This window comes from Panicum virgatum, chromosome 1N, assembly GCF_016808335.1.
Source record: "Panicum virgatum strain AP13 chromosome 1N, P.virgatum_v5, whole genome shotgun sequence".
Taxonomy (NCBI): domain Eukaryota; kingdom Viridiplantae; phylum Streptophyta; class Magnoliopsida; order Poales; family Poaceae; genus Panicum; species Panicum virgatum.
Window position 1 is genome coordinate 20214456 of NC_053145.1, and position 8843 is coordinate 20223298.

An 8843-nucleotide genomic window follows, 5' to 3' on the forward strand; every position below is an offset into this window, starting at 1 on the left:
ACATCATTGACTTCTCAAACGTGGCTTGAAAACAAGTACATAAAGCATGTGGTTCTTCTATGCATCCTTTGTTTCAATTTTCTGATTTTTAAGGCATTTTTTGGCTATTTATAAGTTCTCTTTAATTTTACTTGATTTATTTTGATTTTTCATTCTTACACACTCACATGAGTCATTGGATGGTGTTCATGATAATTTTGCAATTTTTGGAATTTTTTATGAGCAATCATCCCATTATGAAGTTCAAGTTTGAGAAAGTTCACTGAAATCTGGTCTGTCTCAAAAGTGGGTCGCGGACGATCCGCGGGTAAGAGGAGGACGGTCTGCTATTTGAAAGATTTTTCACCAGAGACTCAAATCAGCAAAAAGTTGTGGCGCGAACAGTCCGCAAATGGTCCACGGACGGTCCGCCATAGACAAATGGGATCTTTACAAAGACAGTTTTAGTGCTGAATCTAAGTAAAAATTGGCCAGCGGATTGTCCGCCCATGGACAGCGGACAGTCCGCAAGACATCGGTTACACCATCCTCCTTCGGTTACACCGATGCAGTAAAAAGGATGGGGTGCTGGGCACTGACGGGCGGTCCACCAAAGGACCGCGGACGGTCCGCCCGTGCGCAGAAGTGTGGGGTTGATCAGGCCTTGATTTATATGGACATGTCTCTTTCTCCTCCCTAACAAACCGACCACAAATACCCCAAAAGGCCTCTCTCTTTCTCTTCCAAGCACGTGGAGGAGACATCAAGGTCAAGGTTGTTTGGCGTGATTCCCGGACACTCCGCGGCATCCTCCATCATGTCTTCCTGGTATTTCATTGAATCTCAGTCTCATGTTCTTGGATTTCATCATGAAAGAGTCTAGGGTTTGGGGGCTCTGATCTATTTTTGGGCCATGGATTCATGAAACCAATCGGGGGATCTTGTTGCTAGTGCTGAGGAGAGGTTACTGTTAAATTTTGGTTGGAAGATTCGGACTAGAACTCAAATTTTCATGGAATCAATCTTGGGGGCGATTTTTTGTTACTGTGCATGAACAGATGGGTCGCGGATGGTCTGCCCCTCTTCGGCGGACAGTCCACAGTTATGCAGAATCAGAAAATTAGACGCGGACGGTCTGCGGCTTTCTTGCGGATGGTCCGCCAGTACACAGAATGACTTAATCCTGCCAAGTTTGTGATAATTAATTGTGTCTAGGCTCCTACACTTAAATGATTGATTCTTGATCTCAGGCCACCAAGGAAAGATTCTAAAGGCTACTACTTCCAAGATAAAGAAAGTTAGTGTTTCCAAGAGGCAGAGGGACGGAGATGACTCAGATGATGAGGATTATGCTCCTAATCCTAGTACATGGCTACTGCATCTTCTGTTGGTGGTGTTGGGGATTCATCTGAGGAAGATGTTGAGAGTGATGAGGATGAAGTTATGACCTTCTTGGGCTAGATCTTCCTAGCAGACAGTGGACCGCAGAGTCCTACTCTAATGCAAGATCAGTGAATCAGTTTCATCAACCTTGTGACACCAACATCCTCTACTTCACCACTCAGGTACAGCAGGATGCATTTTTTGGTCATATGGTTAAGAAAATTATTTACAAGCATCAAACCATAGACTTAGCCTATATAAGATCTCATCTTGTGCTGACTGAGCTAGTTGATAGATTTGAGAACATGGGGCTAGCAAACTTTCTTCAACATAGATGTGATTGGAATAAGACTGTCATTCGTCAGTTCTATGCCACCTTAGAGATTAGCATGGAAGAAGAAAAGTTATGGTGGAAAACAGGAAAGAGGATATATTATGCTACATTTACTCAGTTTGCTCAAGCTAATGAGTTAGATTATGATTTCTTAAGGATGAGCAAAGTGTGAATATTGTGATGGAAAATCCTCTAGATGAAAATGATTATCCTGCTTATTATGAGCCTGCTAATGTGGGGATTCCTAGAGTGTTTGGAGGCACCCAAGGTGTTAGGCATCATCCTGCAGTCATTAATAAAATTAGAAGAGTCACTTTTATGCCTAAGAGTGGAAAGAAGGACAAGATTAGAGGTCAAGATGGCAACGGGTACATACCCGACGGGTAGTAGCCACCCTCACCCGTACCCGTTGGGACTAAATCTTACCCGTCGGGTTACCCATACCCGCACACGGGTAGCGAAATACTTTACCCGGCGGGTAATTTGTACCCGAAGGGTAACCCACACCCGAGAACATACCCGACAGTCACATATAATTATGAGACATTGTCTTTCACTGATCCATCATGATTTAAAGAGAGACCATACAGGTTACAAGTTCACAAATGCAATGAACAGATAAGACATCAAAGAAATCATATGCACATGCACTCCATCCAATTCTTGCATCAATTGACTTGTTCCTGTGACCAAAAGGGTGGTGCGACCTCTTGTGGCTAGGACAGGCAGGAGCTGCTGGAGCTCGAGTCGACGCGCGACCACGGAAGCGAACAGGATTCGGGACGGCAGGGACCAGGGAATCGCTCGCCATGACCGCGAGCGCTCGCTGGGCATGCGGCGAGGACTGGGCAAGCGTCAAGCAAGCTTGAGGCGAGCACCGAGACTGGGCGAGCGGCGAGCGCCCGCTCGACCGCGCAAGGCCGCGCGCCCACGCCCGTGAGTCCGTGCCCCGCGCTGCGAGCCTACGAGGCCGCGACACAAGCCTTTGCGGCGGCCGGCGGCTAGGTTTGGGTGGGAGGGGAGTGGAGTGGGGATTAGGGATAGGGTTTCAGGAGTTATATATACCAGGAGCATTTGGGCCAAATTCATGGACTATATGGGCTGAAATGAGATAGGTATTTGGGCTGGTTTGTTTTTGTCTACGGGTATTTTTTTACCCACGGGTAAGCGGGTATGGGTAGTATACATCCATACCCATACCCGATATACCCGATGGGTACAGAATTTTACCCGATAACATACCCACGGGTACAAAAATCATTCCATACCCATCTTCTTATCGGGTAAAACCTGTCGGGTATTCGGGTTTCGGGTACCCATTGCCATCTTGAGTTAGAGGTCTCTATTGGAATGTGATTTCTCATGTCATGAATGGAAATTGCATCAATGTCATTGCTCTTATCATGGATTAGCTTGCAGAGCTGAGGGTCAATCTTGAGATGAACCTCAACTTTGCTCCTTACATCATGTCTATCATCAAGGCCAAGACCAGTTTCAGAGGAATTTGTGAATGCAAGCATACTCCATTCAGGCCATTCAAGAATGACATTGCTTTTCTCTAGAGGCCTTTGACTCCCTTTCCAGGTGATGGTATGGATGAGGAAGGACATGATCATGAACATGAAGATGATAATGAGGGTGATGGTGGTCACATGGCACATGAGCTGCAGCACAACATGCTATGCCACCTGGAGCAGCACAGCACAGTAGGAGCTCATGTGCCTCCTCCAGAGTTCTATCCACATCAGCCATTCTACCCACCGCCACCGCCACCGCCGCCGATGGATGATTGAGCTTCTTGGCAATTAATGCCAAAGGGGGAGAAGACAGCTTGGAGTGCTACATGCATGTATCTAGGGGGAGCTCATGGATCACATGGAGTTTTTATTCGCTTTGCTTTCATTTGCTACTCTTGATTTAGTTGTGATGAACTCTATTATGTTGCATTGCATGTTTATCATGTCGTCTTGCATGAACTTTGAGATTTGTGGTTGAACTTGGTTTGTAATTTGTAATGAACTATGTTGGGTTGTGAAACTTACTATCTTTGTGGTTTGTTGAGATTGTGCTAACCCATTTTAAGTTCATATCATATATATCTTGTATGTTATATGCCTCGATTTCTACTTGTAAGGAAAACTCCATCAAAATTTTCAAATTCATAAATATGTGCTCCTAGATTTCATTCAAAATTATATGCACATATCAAGGGGGAGTTCTCTCTACCCATCGAACTTAGGTGAATTTATTCATATCATTTTCTGAAATTTTCAAGAAAAAATGAGCAAGTTCTTCCAAAGTTCAAACCCAAGTCCACCTTATGCTTTATGTATAAAGTTGACTTGAATTCATTTTATCACTCCAAATTTAGTGTTGTCATCAATTACCCAAAAGGGGGATATTGAAAGCATCTAGGCCCCTAATTCGAGTTTTGGTAATTAATGACAACAATTGTGGACTAACAATTTTCATTTGAGATGATGAGCATAGGTTGGTCCATGTATGAATGAGGTGTTATGTGTGATCTTGAAATGTTTGGAGTTGATATACAAAGCTTGGGCTCAAGGCAAAGGCAAAATGTAGGGCTTTTTGCATTTTACCGGTCATAAGATGTTCAGCGGATGAAAAATGATCGGGTTTATAGGATAGATAGTCGTGCTATCAAGAGGGGTCTTTGCACTCGTGCTTGACGGGTCTCTAGTGCCATTTTGCTCAAAAATACTTGTTGCATGCATGAGGATTAACAATGTTGAGAAAATGGAAACTTAGTTTCAAAGGTTGTAAGCTGACTACCTATTGCGGACGGTCCACCACTTGTGCTAAAAAACGTCCAGAGACATGGCTGTCTCAAGTGGGAAAAAAAGTGTAGGGCGGACGGTCCGCCCCTATAAAACTGATTTGTCCAGGGACATCTTGTGCCTCTGTGTGCGCTTAAGTTTTGACTGCGGACGGTCCGGTCCTAGGGTGCGGACGGTCCGGTCCTAGGTTGCAGACGGTCCGCAGGTATCTTGAAGTTTTTGTCTAGAGAGGCTGCAAGTCTGGTTGGGCTCGATGGCTGAATGGCGGACGGTCCCCTAGGGAGCAGACGGCCTGCCGGTCATTTGAGGAAATCGTCCAGAGACGTTTTCGTCTCTGGTGGGTTGGAACATTGAACTGCGGACGGTCCGCCCCTAGGGCGCGGACGGTCCGCCCCTAGGGCGCGGACGGTCCGCTAGGACTGTAACGGCTAGTTCTGACACACAGTCATTGCACTCTGACTCACTAGTTTATAACGACGGACGGTCCGGTTTTTGAACCGCGGACGGTCCGCGATTACGCAGAAAAGAGTGTAACGGCTAGTTTTTTAGGCGATCTCTATATATACCCATTGGACGGGCATTTGAGGGCTCTCTTGGCCATTTGGAAAGCATACTTGACACATTAGAGCTGGTCTTCTCTTCTCTCACACATCCCTTGCTTAGAGATTGCATTCTTGAGAGTGTGAGAGCATCCTAGCGCATTGCATCAAGAGTTTGAGCTTTGTGGCACTAGGAAAACTTCAAGCAAGCGTCATCGACTTGTTACTCTTGGGAGTTGTCTCTTCCTAAATGGCTTGGAGGAGTGGATTTCGTGGAACACCTCCAAGAAGATTGTTGGGGAGCCCCGAAATTGATTGTGAGAGGTCTTGTGCTTACCTCACTGGAGTGGTGAAGAGCAACTCTAGTGGAATCGAGGTTTGGAGCGGTTCTTTGATTCAAGCCGGTTCAAGATCAAGAGGTTTCTTGATAGAGGAGCAGTTGATTCTTGAAATCCATCTCAACGTGGATTATGGATGATTGGCAAGTTATCGACACCACAGGAAAAATTTCTTGTGTCAAGGTCGGTTATCCCTCTTGCTCTATTTAATTATTTTATTTACTTTGAGCAAATTACTTTACTAGAGATTGAATTGTATCTTGTCATTCTAGGTTGCAAACCGAAACTAGAGATAATACTAGCATGACTTAGGGCTCTCTTGTTTTACTAATTAGATTTATCTAGTGTTTGTGGTTTTAGTTTTAAACCGCCTATTCACCCCCTCTAGTCGGTGTTCTTGATCCTACATCGACGAGGAGGCGCGACGGCGTGCCCAGCTCTCCTCCTTGCCTGCGGGCGGCGGATCGGCACCGGCGGGCGGGCGTAGGGTGGCGCAACGAGGAGGCGGCAAAGAGGGCGGCGCGACCGGAGGAGGTGAGGGAGGATAAGCTCTAACCTTGCACGACCCCATCTTCTTCGCTTAAATACTAGATCAAGATGACGAGCATTAATTCTTTTTTCATATTCAGTTGCAATATATAAGAAAGCTTACGGAGCTACTTTTGTGAATGATACTTCCCCCTTTTTTCTGACACTGCACATAGATATATGTCACTTAAGAGGGCCCTAGCTAGGAGCTTATCATCTTACTGTGGTCTTGGTCAACTGTTGCTTAAGATTTCATACGGCACTTTAGGATTGCTGATTTACTAGCCAGAAGAAGAAAAAAACTCGGCCGGGTGGGGAAAGACCGCCCCACCGGTATTAAGCTAAGAAGAAGCCTCGGCTTCCCCGACCGAGAAAATCCCCGAACCCCAGCCCCGCCCTGACACTGGGAACCGTAACCCCTGGGAATTGCCTGGGCCATACACGGTCCTCAGGCCGATCTGGGCCGGCTCTTAACCAGTGCTTTGGCACACGGGACCGGCGAGAGGATTTTTTGACCACAGCCTGAAATTCGCTCCCACGGGGATTCGAACTCAGGACCTGTGGAGTGCCGCTCGAGTGTCTGAACCGCTAGGCTAAGCACCCTTTGGCTACTAGCCAGAAGACAAACTCTGTTTGTAGTCAATTTTAAGGGTGCAAATTGATAATCCTTAGGTGCAAAACTCTCTTTAGTTTAAAATTTTGTACTGATTTTTCAAGTTATCATCTGATTTTGAAGAAGTAGTGCAAAATTTTGAATTAAAGAGGATTGGATGTGCACCTAAGGATCACTAATTAACACCCTTAGTTAATTTAATATAATTTAAGTTACTGTAGTGAAAAATATACAGAATTGTAACCGAAATGTCCTTTTTCATATTTTTATTATTTTTCAGATTTTTACCTATTTTTTACATATAGGTCCAGCAAGTAACATTAAGTAGTGTTCTTTTAGCTAGGAGTCAGGATGCAGGATTTCTTGGGTCAACCCAGTGACTCAAAACCCAATTCATAATTAGTTGGGTAAAAACCCTATAGAGTTAACCCAAAAGTAATATGATGCAATAACTGATTTACAAAATGGGTTATCGGGTTACCCAAAACACAAGAGAAACGTAAGCCTCTTTCCTCTCCCCGACACACGTCCTGTGCTCCTCTAATCAATTCCACTGCTCGCATTGCTAGCTAGCAGCACCACCATCGACCATAGCTTTTTTCGGCGTGCCCCTGTCCATGCTCTCTCGTCTAGTTAGGATTGGGGCGCGCGACAGCCGCGCACAAGCCGGAGCTACACACCTCCGCGCCGGTGCAGCTACTGCTCCCCCTGTTCGCACGAGATCCATTTTCGGCCGCGGCTACGCCCGTGCCCTCAAGCTCGGCGGCGGCGGTGGCCACGACCCCTCGGCGGAGTCCCATATCGTGGACGAACCGGCTCACATGAACTCCGCGAGGGTCTCGAGCACCAGCCAGGGGATTTGATGTCCTTCTGGATGCTGGGCCCCATGGACAGCGTCATCCGGATCCGCAGCACCGGCGCGGTGTCGTCTTTGCCTTCGCACCCTCTCTTACACCTCTACCGTAGAGCGCACGGAGCTGTAGTACGCCGTCGCGAGCTTGATCTCCTCCACCTGCAGGCATGGCACACGGATGGCCACCACGTCCGGTGCGCTGTAGTGGCTGCCATCGCTCGCCGCCGCCGCCGATCCCCCGAAGGCCGTGCGGGAACCGGTGGATCTTAGTCTCCACATTTGCGAACTCAGCCTCGAGCTTCTTCTCTGCTATTGCCTATTGCTGTTGGCAGGAGCTGGGGAGGGAGAGGGCGATGCCTGAAAAACAGGGGAATGCAGGATACGCAAAGTTTTGGGTAATCCAATGGGTTTCGGGTAACCCGGTGTTTAATTTTTTGGGTCAACCCATTACGCTGAAGATTTTCATTGGGTTGAGTGGGTTGAGCACTGGTTGATCCAAAGCCATCCCACTTGCATCTTGAGTTAGGAGGAAAAGAGATGTTCTCTCCACCTTGGTGCACATTGTATCATGACAGAAACATGCATGGAAATCGAAGAGGTGGACTCCGGCCACCATATATAATCGCCGGACCGTAGCTATATGCAAGAACAGCAAACAATCTAACCTGAGAAGCCAATAAGCTCGCACGCATAATACAGCTTCACTGCTTGAGGCTTGACAATATGAAGGTAGAAGGCCCGAGTTCCATGGACGTGATATTGAGTCAAAGATATATGGGACTCGCGTAATGAGTCCTACACATCAGTGACTCAATGTCACGGGGAATATCACCTTGTAATGTCACTTGATTTCAATCCGAGTTTCATGCGGAGAGGCATTGCGATAGACGGCGCAGCAGCGTGCACCTTGCGAACTAGCTAGTGCAGCGGCTCAGCGCGGGAGGACGCGGGCTGCCGCAACGCTCGCAAGGAAGCTTGCGGCTCATGCGGACACGCGACGGGCATCCGTAACCCGTCCCGTCCCGCTTGCAATTTGACGGGACTACATAGGATGTCTCGTCCGTCAAACCCTACAATCGCGGCGAAGCCGAAGGACTAGGGGCGGGGCGGCGGCGGCGACTTTCGAGATCATGTCCCTCCGGGCTCTTGGTTCCCTCCTCATCCGGAGATCATCTCCGCGCGGGATCCGCTGCGCGCAGGCGCCGGCGCAGATCCTAGGGTCGGCGTCGGGAAGGCCACCACGTTCTCTCCATACCCTGGTGAGTCGCCGTATCTCCCTAATCTCAGATCGAAAATTTCTTCACTCGCACCGGCTCATGTTTCTCCGATCCTCCCGATACAGAGAGATCTCGACGCTGGCGTTGGGGCTCTTGGTGCATTAGCCGCCGGTGGGTTGGGGTTCGCTGCGTTGGTCGGAATTCTGTACTTCCAGGAAGATGAATTAGGTATGAGTTGACACGCCTTTAGATTCCTATTAT